This window comes from Prunus mume, linkage group LG2 (assembly GCF_029339155.1).
Source record: "Prunus mume cultivar Tortuosa linkage group LG2, ASM2933915v1, whole genome shotgun sequence".
Classification (NCBI taxonomy): Eukaryota; Viridiplantae; Streptophyta; class Magnoliopsida; order Rosales; family Rosaceae; genus Prunus; species Prunus mume.
The window spans coordinates 40,005,881-40,019,121 of NC_142699.1; the positions used below are offsets into that span (position 1 = coordinate 40,005,881).

The following is a 13,241-nucleotide window of genomic DNA, read 5'->3' on the forward strand; positions in this document are numbered from 1 at the left end:
TGTTAAGCTAAGAGTATATGGATAGATAGATAGATAGATAGCTTCAAGTAATTAAGATTTTTACATATAGGAAGAGGCTGCAGCATGTACAAAGTGCTAATGAGTAAGTCTACTCTCTTGTAGGCATTTCCACTATCTGTATATTTCCAAATTATAGCAATGAAAGAATATTTTGTCTCTTAACTTCCAAGCTCAAAGTATAAACTGTCTGTCGGATTTGAATATTTTGTCCTATAAACAGTTGAAAGTAACTTCAAACAAAACAGTTTAGTCAATATAGGTTAGACGTTAAACACGATAAACGTTAAAGGCACAAACTTACTTCACAAGATTATTAAAAAAGTCAGCTCTTTCTAAGGCATAAACAGTTGAAAATGATAGTAACTTCCAACAAAACAGTTTAGTCAATTTAGGTTAGACGGGAAACAAGGTTACAGTGTCTAACACGATAACCATTAAGGGCGTCAACTTTCTTGACAAGAATCAAGATTATAAAAAAAGTCTATGCATTTTCAGTTTTCAACTTTCTTGACAAGAATCAAGAATCAAGATCATGCAATCAATGATCACAAAGGCAATAACTGCAGGTGCTTTCACTCTGTGAACCACTATTATGATTTTCTTAGCTGTCATCTGTTACTGTAAAAGTATTAAAGAAAAGCTCTATTTCTTCTAACAATCTCTTATCCTGAAAATCTAATCCTCCAGAATCCCTGTCTAGTATTATAGAGATGACTCAGATGACATCATGAATGAAATACTCACAAACTTCTCCCGAATTGTACAGGATAGTGACCACCTTCCTTTGATGCTCTTCTGCACTTTCATCTCTCCTGTTGGCAGTGTACTTTAGCTTTCTGCACACCTGCAATGTATAAAATAGACGCATTATCTCTCTGTTAATCGCACTTCCTTGCTATTTGACTTCTAAATTCTCAAGCATGACTGGAATGACAAAGGGTGAAAATTTAAGGAAACCTATCAGCCAGTGTTCATTCTAAAACCAACTGGACAAAAGTAAACTGACTCATTGTTACGTTTGGAGTACTAACAAAAAAAGAAAAGGCAAGGAAAGCTTCTATTTAATCCGTTAACATGCCCACTGGACAAGAACAAAAACCAAGGGAACACAGATTGCAAGACATAGAAATGGTCACATGGAGCAACTGATTGACACTAGCAATTTGATCCGTCTTTAAGAATTCAATAGAGCTCAAAATAAAAGTGGAATTTGCATGCTCAAATAATTGGGTGCAAGAATCATCAAATACAGACCTCATCCACTCAGGAACCTTATGCAGTTTTAACAATGTGACTGTTACATGAACTCTTACATGAATTTTGATGCTAATCATGGAACTCACATTTGTCCCTTAAATTGGAAATTCCCCACCCCAAGATCATTGATAGGCAGAGGCCACAACTCATAGCCACTATGAGGAACTGTAGATAATTAGGCCTTCTACTACAGCCACTACAGACATTAGGTACTCCATGGTGCATATCAATTCCTCCCTGGTTCTATTCCTCTGATCAGATATTCTGGTAAACAACTCCAACAGGCATGGTGAAGCGACCAAAGGAGATCCAAAATGCATTAGTCTGCATAGGTCATGGCAGTAGATTCAAATAAAGGAAATTTGCTGCATCCTATCTGGCTGTAGATTCAAAAGAAAAATGCAATTGTTTATGGTTGGTTGAATTTAATAGGATGAACTAACCTTCTTAACAGTAATTTATAAGAAGCACCAATATTAAGACTTCTCCACACCTTCTAAAACCTGAAAATAATGGCTTTTAAAGCTACTATGAGCACTTGATTTGCAGAATGGTTAAAAATTAAGTGGGAAAAATTCCAATTACTAGGAGACATTCATGATTACACCCGTCTGCAGCTCCTGTGGTGAGAACTATTAACTAAAGAAGAAGACAAGCTTTCTTATTAAATTCCTGTAGGAGCAAGCAAAGCTGGAATCAGCAAAATTAAGTTACTCACCGTCATAGTCACTGCAAGCCAATAGCCATCATGAGAAAGAGTTCCATGGTGCACTGAGCATAAAGTTTAAAATTAAAACTAAGACGGATGTGATATCTGTGGGGACTGTGTATAAGTTGATTTGCAATAAAGATTGTAGTAAGCATTCCCAATACCACGCAAGCATCACTGGTCTGAAACAGTTGGAAATATGTCAATAATAGTTCCCATGAGATTCACTTCAGAAATTATGTCATGCTGTTGGCCTTCTTTTCTACAGAATTCCTATCGATAAGAACAAAATATATATATATATATATATATATATATATGCTCCTGCTATTAACTCTGCAATTGAATTAACATTTACCATATGACACTCTTCTTTCCATGGAGGATGATGTCAGACCCATTTTCTATATTCCTTCCACAAAATCTATGCAGCTGATAAGACAATGGCCTGTTGATTTTCTCTTGTTGAAACAACCATTTCAATGCTAATGGACAAATCCCATTCATTTTCACTTAAAATCTCGAACAGGACTCTCTCAGCTTCTGGAATGTAGGGAATTTGGTGGCTAACCTTGGCGATATCCCTATAAAGACCATAATGATACATCAGCCTCATTACTGTACATATCGGTGACAAAATTATTAACAGGGATATATATGTTTTAAGGTCAATAAGATGTAAGTTTTAAAGATATTGTTGAAAAGCTTTTCGTTATAGAAGTCAGTGGGTGCATAGATCATATGTGCATATTAATCTATTGAGACTTCACTGTATACTACAAATCCTAGCCATAAAATTTGCAGATAAACAAGGTCATGCTAATTCACAAATTGTCCTTCTCTCATTTTCCTTTTTTAATCATTCCACAATGATGAAAACATTTGATATGCAAGGGCAAAAAATTTAACATGCTAATTCACAAATGTAACCAAAATACAAGGATAAGAGAATTTCAGGTATACCAAAATTTGAGTTTCCAATTCTTGTCAGGGCTGTATATTAAAATCTGATGACTTTTAATTTCATTTGATTGGTGTTCACTGGGAACTCTGAACCTGCATAAGGTAGAGAAATCTAAATCTAAAGAAACAGGACGAACTATTCAAATGAACACTAACTCATCCTCCTTTGTATTAAAACATAAATAAGGGAATTTCAGGTTTTAGTTAACAATCCTTCAATTGTACTGTACTTGTTCCACAAACAGTCTATGATTATCTATAGTTCCAACAATCATAGGTTGCAAAAAGTCCAATCTAGGCGTCTACCTAATGATTAATTAACGAGCCATGAGAAACAGTAAAATCAAGTTCAATTATACCGAAATCATACATTGTTTGATTACTGAAAAATACAAAATTCATTTTACAGTTTTCTCAAGAATCAAATGGGAAATAAAGCATTACCAATTGGTTTATAATTTCACAAAAAAAAAAAAAAAAAGAACACCAAATTCGCTCAACCTTAACCAATCATGCACTGTTTGATTACCTAAAAACATAAACATTCATAACATTTTCCTACATTTTCTCAAGAAGCAAACAGAAAACAAATCATTGCCGCAAATTTTAATCTAAATCTCAAAATCGATTCCGAAATTCACAACTAAACAAGTAGAGAATTGATAAATGCAGAGGATGTAAATACCATATAATCTGACGGCGATTCAAGGCCAACGGATCGGACGAGAGGAGATCGGAAACCCTAGCGACGAAGTCAGCTCAGAGCGAAGCATCAGCGGAAGCGCAGAGAGCGGAAATGAGATCAACGACTTGTCGTAAGATGAGGTCTTCGTAGAAGGAAGAGAGACCCTGAACGAGAGGCGAGACGAAGAAGAGGGTCGGAGATGGACTGAGAGAGAGAGAGAGAGAGAGAGAGAGAGAGAGAGAGAGAGAGAGCGTAGGACACGTGGACGGTGGGAAATTGAGGATTGAAAAGAAGCAGAGCAAGCGCGTTGCTGAATTTGAAGCATAGTCATCTTCTGATGCTTGGTAGCGTTGGAGGTGCTGTGACTGCGAGTCCCTCCAACTACATTTTGCGAGCGTGTGATGTGAAGGTGTTTGAATTTTGGCGCCAGAGAATTTCGGGTTTTATCACGCTAGCGGGGTAACACTAGGAAAAAAGGGCCTAAATAGTAAATACTGTTCCAACCGGCCAAACAAACTAATCCCATCGGTTTAATTTGTGAGTTGAAAAATAGGAGACTTTTGATTCAGTTCAAAATGAGGGAAGTATTTATAAAGAAGGACAAAATTATAGTGTTTGTACAATAATGCTTTTATTCATTTTTGTATTGCCTAAGGAGTCTGATTCTTCTTTTCATATGACGTCAAGGGAGTTTTGCTTCCTGATTGCCATATAGAGCCAAAAAGGATGGAACTTATACTTTATCTGCTGGGATGATCCTTCACGTCAAATGAAGTTGATGATGTTTCTTTTATCATGAGGTCGTCACATGGAGTTATGCTTCCATCATGTTATCTATATTGTGTAGTTCGTCTTCTCCTAAGTTATTTCAGTATGAGTTGTCGTTGTCTTATGCTTCAATTTGTTCTGCTATCTGGTTATAGATTTCATCAAAAACTTTTCCTCTTGTTTTGCTTATCTTGAATTCATATGTGTCATCTGGTCTCCCAGATGTAGTATCTAAATAAATCTTAATAAAGTTGGGTTGGTGAAGAAGGTTCAAATTCATAATTGAACAATTGTTGCTTAGCTATTGTTGCTCCTCTGTATTTTTGAATGTCTTGCTTGGTAAAGATCTCCGTTTTTACGGATTCTGCTAGACTAAGCAGTTCATTATGAGAAATAATAATATTATGTTGTGCTCTATCTAGGTAAATACTATCCGTAAACCACTCTTGGGGTATGTTGGTGAAATCTAATTTTACGTTCTTCCAAAGAGGGATATATATATATATAACTTCTTTTAATTTTGAGGAAAATGAATCTAAATGATGACTATTTTCCATATAAAGTTGACCTAAATAACCATACTTTGCTAAAAATGCTGGATTATGCTCTAAATGCAATTCTCTATATTCCACCATGTAAATTCTAGCTAAATAAATAGTATAATGAGAACAGCTTTTAGTAATAATTTTTATACCAAGTTGTGTATTATTTTTTAAATTAAAAAGAAAAGCTTGAATGTATAACTAAAGAGAAGTATTTTGCTCATATACTAATATAATCATATGACTTAATATCTTATGGTAAAAATCTTTACCTTTCTCTAGCTAGGGTTTGAAGAAGATATGGATTTTTAGTTTTTAACTCAAGGGAAAATTCTCTATTATGCTTAAGTAAGTTGGGCTCATTAACCTCTTTTTCTTGTAAAATCATGCTTAAATTTTGACATCTTAAATTAATAATTCTAAAATTTCTTACTATTGTATCATACTCTTTCTTTTGCCCCTCATGTTTTTCTTACAAAAAAGAAAGATGTTGTTTTGCTCTTTTATAATCATAATTATATGCTAAAAACTCTTGTTCAAGGGCTTTAATAAGTTTTTCATGCCTTCTTCTCATGCTGTCATTATTAGTTCTAATATTCTAAAAATTGTCTAAAAGAACTTATTATGTTATCTGCTAATGATACTTGAGTACGATATTTTAAAGCAGGATTTCTAACTTCTTGTACTCGAATTCCATTATAATAATACGTATTTACTACTGGTCTTGTTTACATTTCATATCTCTTGTGTTGACGAATTATATCTATAAACAATAAGAATGTTGGAATTCTGAGCAGGTGTGTTCGGTTGGAACTTTGGAATAAATTGAGTATGAGCACGTGGTGCATTATAGAGACTACAACAGTGCAGATGGGGATTGGTTGTTGAGTCAAAAGTTTCTCAGCACATAGGCTGCATGCTAACCAACTAACAAAGCGTAGAAATCATGATGCTTTTTGATCATTTCATTTGAATGTTCTTGGGCTATAAAAAATCCCATGATGCTACTAACCACCCTGCTCAATATGGCTTCTATTTCAAATTCTATTTATAAGATTGTCCTTCCGGGAAATGTTAGACCAGCAACAACAAATTTGGCACCTGAAAAGCTCACCAAACTCACAAAACAAAAACTAGCATCATAGATAGGCTGAACGGCCTACTACATGTTCTAGCAGCCAGTCCATTCATTATTTATCGTAACTTGCGCTATTTCTTTCATATCTCCAATGTTACTGACTAGAATATGTGGTAACTCGTTCAAGCCTTTCTATGGCGCTAGTCTTATGTTTTGTGAGTTTGGTGCTGCAATGTGAAGTTAGCATTGCTGCCCCAATGATGGCCCTTCAAGTTTCTTCTTTGTTCAGAATGTAGTGTCAGGTCTTTGATTGAAGATTGGGTAGCATCTTGAACTTTTATTTTAATGCAACAAAGTATATTTGGAACCACCAACAGATCCTCTTTAAGTTCTTTCTACTTTCAATATGAGGATTGCATGTATGATGCAGTCATATTCAATTCTGCAACAGTCTCAATCTAACATTCCTGTATGATTGCATCTCTTTTAAATTATCAACAAGCTCATCTGAAATTGATTTGAAGGATCTAATACATTGTTTGTTTACATTTCTACATATAAACTTGCTCTTGAACTCATATTCTTAGAAGCTTGGCCGTCACCCGCTTAAAAGTCTCAAGGAGGGTTTTATTGAAAGCAAGGGCTGACTTGTTTTTCCTGCATATAGAGTCTCAAAAGCGGCAATAAATGCATATACAAGGATTCTAGCCAAGAAATACCCCAACTTCCTCATCAATTCTGTCTGCCCCGGCTATGTCAAGACAGATATAAACTTCAATACCGGCATCTTGTCCGTTGTAGAAGGTGCTGCAAGTGTTTTGAAGTCAGCATTGCTGCCCAGTGATGGCCCTTTTGGCCTCTTCTTTGTTCGGTCTGAAGTATCATGTGCATGATTGAAGCTGATCAATTTGTGCTAATGCATTTCATTTGTTGGGGCAGCATCTTGGATTTTCAATGTAACAAAGTATATTGTTAAAATTTATATGTAAATCAGTGATGTGACAAGTTTGTTTGTTAACTAAAATGGATGCATGCTCATTAATTTCTATCTTTAGAAATCTTCCCTAGATTGGTTTATTGTTCTTCTCCAAATTTGACCAATACTCTCCTTAATTTTTTTTAGGTTGTGAAAATATTAAAATATTAAAATATTCAAAATTAATAATAGCATCTTGATATTTTAGCCACTGAAGAACAGAGTTTCTATTTTGAATGAACTGAATAAACTAGACAATAAGATCGCGTGCTCTCCAAGAAATTAGAAGGCTCGGCACTTCCTGGAACTGGCAACAACTAGTTCTTGTTCAAAACACGACCTCGTTGCGGCTTTGGCGGCATAGGCAGGTTCTTAATGTCCAGAATTTGAATTTTCTTTCTCTTGTTTTGCAACTCTTGATAGCTTTGATGAAGCTTTTTCTTACTGTTCTCCAACTTCTCTTCATCATCCCAATCTCGCCGGTGATGAAGATGATGAGTAGATTTTGTGGGCCCCTTAGGGTTTTGTTGGCTCTCCAAAAAATCAGAAGGCTCTGGGCACTTCCTCGAACTGGTCTTGCTCAAAACCCGGCCTCGCTGAGGCTTAGATGGCAAAGGCAAGTTCTTGACCTCTAGAAGTTGAATTTTATTTCTCCTGTTTTGGAACTCTTGGTAGCCTTGGTGAAGCTTTCGCTTGCTATTCTCCAACTTGTCTTCATCGTCCCAGTCTTGCCGTCGATGATGAGCATCAGATTTTCTTGGCCCCGTAGGCTTTTGTTGACAAGAAGATGGAGGTGGTGCGCTTAGCATAAAGCGGAAGGTCTCCAAATCCTTGCCTTTGCCATGAGATGGTGGTTTCTTGGGCTTCTGGAGAATTGCCAAGTGGCGCTCATCAAGTTTGATGTCGTCATAGACAACGTCAACGTCAACAGGAGGCTCTCGCTCGCATTGCTGCTCCTTCAAAGCCTGATCGCAAACAAACTTCATCTTGTCTGAAAGAGAAAAGATTATAGCAAAATTGGGAAACCCTAAATCACAGTAGCTAGTGTTTACAAAAGCCTCACGCTACATCCGTATATATATGTAGTTTCCTGTTTCCTAATCTCACTGGGAAAACGAATATTTTATTCTAATTAATTATAATGTACTATTAAATTTTTATTAGACATAAGAAATTAAACCAACCAAACAAACCCTTAAGTTGCCAACTCACGTTTAGAATTATCTTATCTCGCCCGATATCCTTGGGCTGAAATTAGCTTGGGTCCCAAGTTTTCTGTTTTCTTGATTTATTCTCCTGATAGGACAAGAATTAAATACCCAAGTTTTTTGTTTCTTTTTTTCATGCCAGGTTTCTATTTCACTTGAGTGTTACTACTTCCATTTCTTACTACTAAACCAAGTATTACTATTTCTAATTATAAAATTAAAAAAATTATAGGAAATTCATTTTCATGTATATATATATATAGGAAAATATTATCTTACTACAGAGTTCACAAATATATAAATATATCTATATAATCAGGGGAGGCTCTAGAGCCTCCAAGCTCATTCCAGTTTTTATATATACCCATTATGATACTATATATAAAATTAAAATATAAAAATATAAAAATTATACATGTTTAAACTTTGAAAAATAAACTTCTTAAGGACGAACACTTTTTCGCTTTACCAATTATTTTTCAATAATTCAATGAAGGCTGAAGTCCGAGCTATCAAATAAGTGTGGTGATTGAGGATTTCTTTTAGTTTTAAATTTCTTCCTTTATCTGTTTTGGGAAATTAGTCTAGAATTTACATTTTCAGTCACGATCTTGAAGAATTTTTTGGTGTACATATGTACGTAAATATGTCTTATTATACTAGAATTTGAGATTTGATCAAGAATTTGATAAAGTTTCTTTAGATAAACTGTAATTTATATTAATTTACAACTGAAAATAAAGCGCTAATAAAACAAAAATACTGAAAATCTCCATCAATCAAGCATGTAGGTTATTTATTTACTTTCTTGTAGTGAAAATATTTAAATATTCGAAACAATATGGCATTAATAATAGCATCCCGATATTTTAGCCACCAGTGTTTTTAATGCGTCAATTACATATTGAATTGAAGAACAGAGTTTCTATTTTGCCTCGTTTACATTATTTTACTTTCATATACTCTCTCTCCATCAAGATATTCATCTGATTTAGTTACCGTTGGAGTTGGACTGAAATTAGCTTTGGTTCCCAAGTTTTCTAAGCACGCCTCTTCTCTCTTCTCTGCGTTTTCCAAGCACGCCTCTTCTCTCTTCTCTGCGAGACTGAGCCTCTTCTCTCTGCGAGACCAAGCACCCCTCTTCTCAAATTCTTCTCTTCTCTCTCTTCCCCTCTCTCCTCGCTCTTCTCCTCTTCTCTCTTCTCCTCTCTCCTCTCTCTTCCTCCATCCCCTTAGTCTCTGCATCAGAGAAGTTCACTTTGACTTTCATTGAACAAAATATAGAGGGTTCTATCTTCAGCCATCTGTCGCAACAAAACACTCGCAAATAAAGCATTGATTTTTAACAGATACAGACCTATTTCATCCCCTTCAACCCCACTTCTAACCTTGGACTTGAACAACACATTGAAAATTACCCAAACAGGTCAAGATTCTATTAGATATGAGTTATCTTCTTCGTTTGATTAGGATTTTGCTTCTGGGAATAGACTGTTTGATTAGGATTTTGCCTCTGGTTATAGACTTTTTGCAAAATTTGAGGGGTTCTCTTTGATCTGAGGAAAAAAGTTGGAATTATTGTTAATAAAAAAAATTAAAATAAAATTTTGATTTATTAAAAAAAAATAAAGTTATTTCCAGTCTGTTGTTTGGTGCAAGAATGAATAGGACATGGCTCAAAACCTACCCAACCCAGCCAGCCTAATCCAATGCTTTAAAACCTATCCTAACCAGTCCAAGCCAGCCCACCAAATGGGGCCAAATCGGACAAGGACTGTATGAGAGATTATATAAGGATAGCAAACCCATCTCACTTTTCGCTACTTTGTTTTTGTTGTTCACTTTCACTTCATAGTTCACTTCATTCAATATCTCATCAACTAGAACAAAGATTTCCCTTTTAGAGTAAACCCTGATAACCCTTTTTGGTTCTCTACCAATTTGTTCTGTTGATCATGGCTTCTTCACTGGGTTCTTTCAATCTCTCAAGTAGGAGCAAAAGAGAAGGAGATGAAGCATAAGACAAAGGGAAGATAGGGTATTTGACAATGGAAGATTTTAAAGGAATAAATTTTTATTCTTTGTGTCCTTATGATCATCTGACATTGGTTGCCACTGTTCTTTTTGAAAAAACTGAGCAGGAGAAACAATTGAAGAAGGAGGAGCACCAGAGAAGCACCACAAGTTGCTTCTTCTTCTCCAAATGCATCACCCTATTTTCATCCCTTGGTCTTGAAAGAAATCTAAAGCAAGGGATGAAAGGCTGCTACAGACACACATATTTGCAAGCTTATTTTGTAATATATATTGTTCACAAGGAGCAGTGGATTTACCCTACCTGCTGGATATGTAAGGTAAGTGTATAACTTTACAATTAATTACAAGTAATTGCATAATCAAGATCCCCATAATTAGTCACTTTCCTGTATTAGAGTCAGTGGCCTTCTTTGGCTTATCACCGCCCCTCCCCCCCTCCCCCTCCACAAGCAAAGCGAGCGAGGAATAAAGTGAAGCTTGGAGATCGAGGACGAGAAACGAGGCAATGACAACCCCTTAGTGAAGACATCAGCAATTTGATCCAGAGAAGCCACAAAACCAACATGTAAGGCTTGAGCAACAACCTGTTCACAAACATAATGATAGTCCACATCAACATGATGAGTCCGAGCCTGGAAAAAGGGATTAGAAGCAAGAGAAATGGAGCTAATATTATCACTCCAAAGCTGAGGAGGAGACAAAGGTTGATGCAAGTCAGCAAACAAAGAACGAAATTAGGATAAAGCACCAGCTGTGTAGGCAAGTTGACAGTATTCGACCTCCTCCTTGAGCGAGAAACACCATGCATGTTTCTTAGAGCTCCCATAAACCAAATTGGAACCCAAATAAATGCACTACCCACCAATGGATTTACGATCACCAAGATCACCAGCATAATCAGCATTAGAAAAGGCCGTCAAAGCCATAGGACTCGGCTGATAGACAAGGCCATCGGCGTAAGTGAACTTTAAACAATGGAGGATCCATAGCAATCCAATGAAGAGTGGTAGGACTATGCATAAACTGATAGACCTAGTTAACAACAAAAGCAATATTTGGGCATGTTAAGGTGAGGTACTGAAGGGCCCCAACAACACTATGGTACTTAAAGACATCCAAGAAAGGTTCATCATCCAAAAGGCTAAGACGTCGACCAAAGAGAGCAGGTGTAGATACAGGCTTGCAATCAATATTATTCTTCTTGAGTAAATCCAAAATATATATACTTTACAAGAGCAGTGGATTTATCCTAGTTGTTGGATACATAAGGTAAGTGTATAACTATACAATCAATTACAAGTAATTACATAATCAAGATCCCCATAATTAGTCACTTCTTGTATTAGCATTATTATCAGTAACCAGAGTGTCATCAACATAAATCAACAGATAAATGACAATTGAGGCATCAATAAATACAAAGAGAGAAGAATAAGCTTTGGAGGCAACAAAACCCAATGTCAGCAAATGAGAAGAAAAACATTGAAACCATGTATGAGGAGCCTGTTTAAGGCCATAAAAGGATTTGTTAAGGCGACAAACATAATCAGGTTTATGAGGATCAATAAAACCAGATGGCTGACACATATACACCTCCTCTGTCAAAGAACCACGTAGAAAACCAATTTGAACATCCAGCTGACGAATAGACACTCAAAATAATTATGGTTTAAAACTAATATATTTATTCTTCTCTCAAGAAGGAATATATATACTACATATAGAGTGGTTACAAATAGGAAATATGTACAAAATCTCCTAATTCTACTAAAATTAGATAATTATAACAAATTATAAATTCTATTCCTAATAGGAACATTGACTCATGCCAACACTCCCCCTCAAGTTGGTGCATAGATTTCGGTAATTCCCAACTTGTCAAGTGAGTCTTCAAATCAGCGTTTTGACACGTCATAGGTCAACATATCTGCAAGCTGCTCTGAAGAAGGCACAAAAGGTATAGAAATTAACTTATGCTCCAGCTTCTCCTTAATGAAATGCCGATCAACTTCTACATGCTTAGTTCGATCATGTTGCATCAGATTGTTAGCAATTTCAAATGCAGACTGATTATCACAGTGGAGCTTTGTAGTAGCATTCGGTCTAAACCCAATTTCAGCAAGTAACCACCTCAACCACAGTATTTCACAAAACCCTTGGGCAATCCCTCTGTACTCAAACTCTGTAGAGGACCGAGACACAACATTTTGGTTTTTGCTATGCCACGTAACTAGGTTACCACCAACAAAGGTGAAGTAACCTGATGTAGAACGTCTATCTATAATATTCCCTGCATAATCTGTGTCAGTGTAACCTTCTAGATCCAAGTGACCATTTTTCTTAAATAATAAACCTCTCCCAGGAGCAGACTTTAAGTAACTCAGAATACGCATCGCAATAGCCATATGATCCTCACTAGGTGAATGCATAAATTGGCTAGCAACGCTTACAGCATAGGCAATATCAGGGCGTGTCAATGATAAATCAATCAATCTCCCAACCAACTTTTGGTATCTTTCTCTGTTAGTTGGGACTTGATCCACATAAACAACAAGTTTGTGATTCTCAACAATAGGTGTATCAACTAGTTTACAGTCAAGCATTCCAGTATCTGCTAGCAGGTCCATGACATTCTTCCTTCGTGAAAGAAATAAGCCATGTTTAGATCGAGTGACTTCCACTCCTATAAAATATTTCAGACTGCCCAAAACTTTCATCTCAGATTGATGCTAAACGTTTCTGCAGCTCCTCAATTTCTACAGTATTATCACCAGTCACAATCATATCATCAACATAAATAATCAGCAAAGTCACCTTACCCTTGTTTAATGAATATAGTATGATCAGTATTGGCCTGTCGGTAACCAAACTTCTTCATAGTTGTGGTAAATCTGCCAAACCATGCCCGAGGAGACTGCTTTAACCCGTACATCGCTTTTTTCAATTTGCACAAGTTCCCTGTTTCACCGGTAACCCTATACCCTGGTGGAAGACTCA

The 13,241-nt window shown here is 36.1% G+C and overlaps 1 long non-coding RNA gene and 2 pseudogenes across 2 annotated transcripts; all 3 read right to left on the reverse strand.

The window, feature by feature from the left end:
- Positions 1-573: 573 nt before the first annotated feature.
- LOC148920332 (uncharacterized) lies at positions 574-3,862 on the reverse strand. Of its 2 annotated transcripts, XR_016124389.1 has the most exons (7): positions 3,636-3,862; positions 2,951-3,043; positions 2,346-2,571; positions 1,997-2,169; positions 1,722-1,781; positions 1,365-1,602; positions 574-865 (listed from the first exon to the last, which is right to left on the reverse strand). It is a non-coding gene; the product is annotated as an uncharacterized LOC148920332 (long non-coding RNA). The 2 variants fall into 2 exon arrangements; XR_016124388.1 differs by having other exon boundaries at positions 1,722-2,169.
- Positions 3,863-7,281: 3,419 nt separating this feature from the next.
- Positions 7,282-11,170, reverse strand: LOC148920333 (uncharacterized; annotated as a pseudogene).
- A 969-nt stretch (positions 11,171-12,139) lies between these two features.
- LOC148920334 (secreted RxLR effector protein 161 pseudogene) lies at positions 12,140-12,871 on the reverse strand (annotated as a pseudogene).
- Between the last annotated feature and the right edge of the window lie 370 nt (positions 12,872-13,241).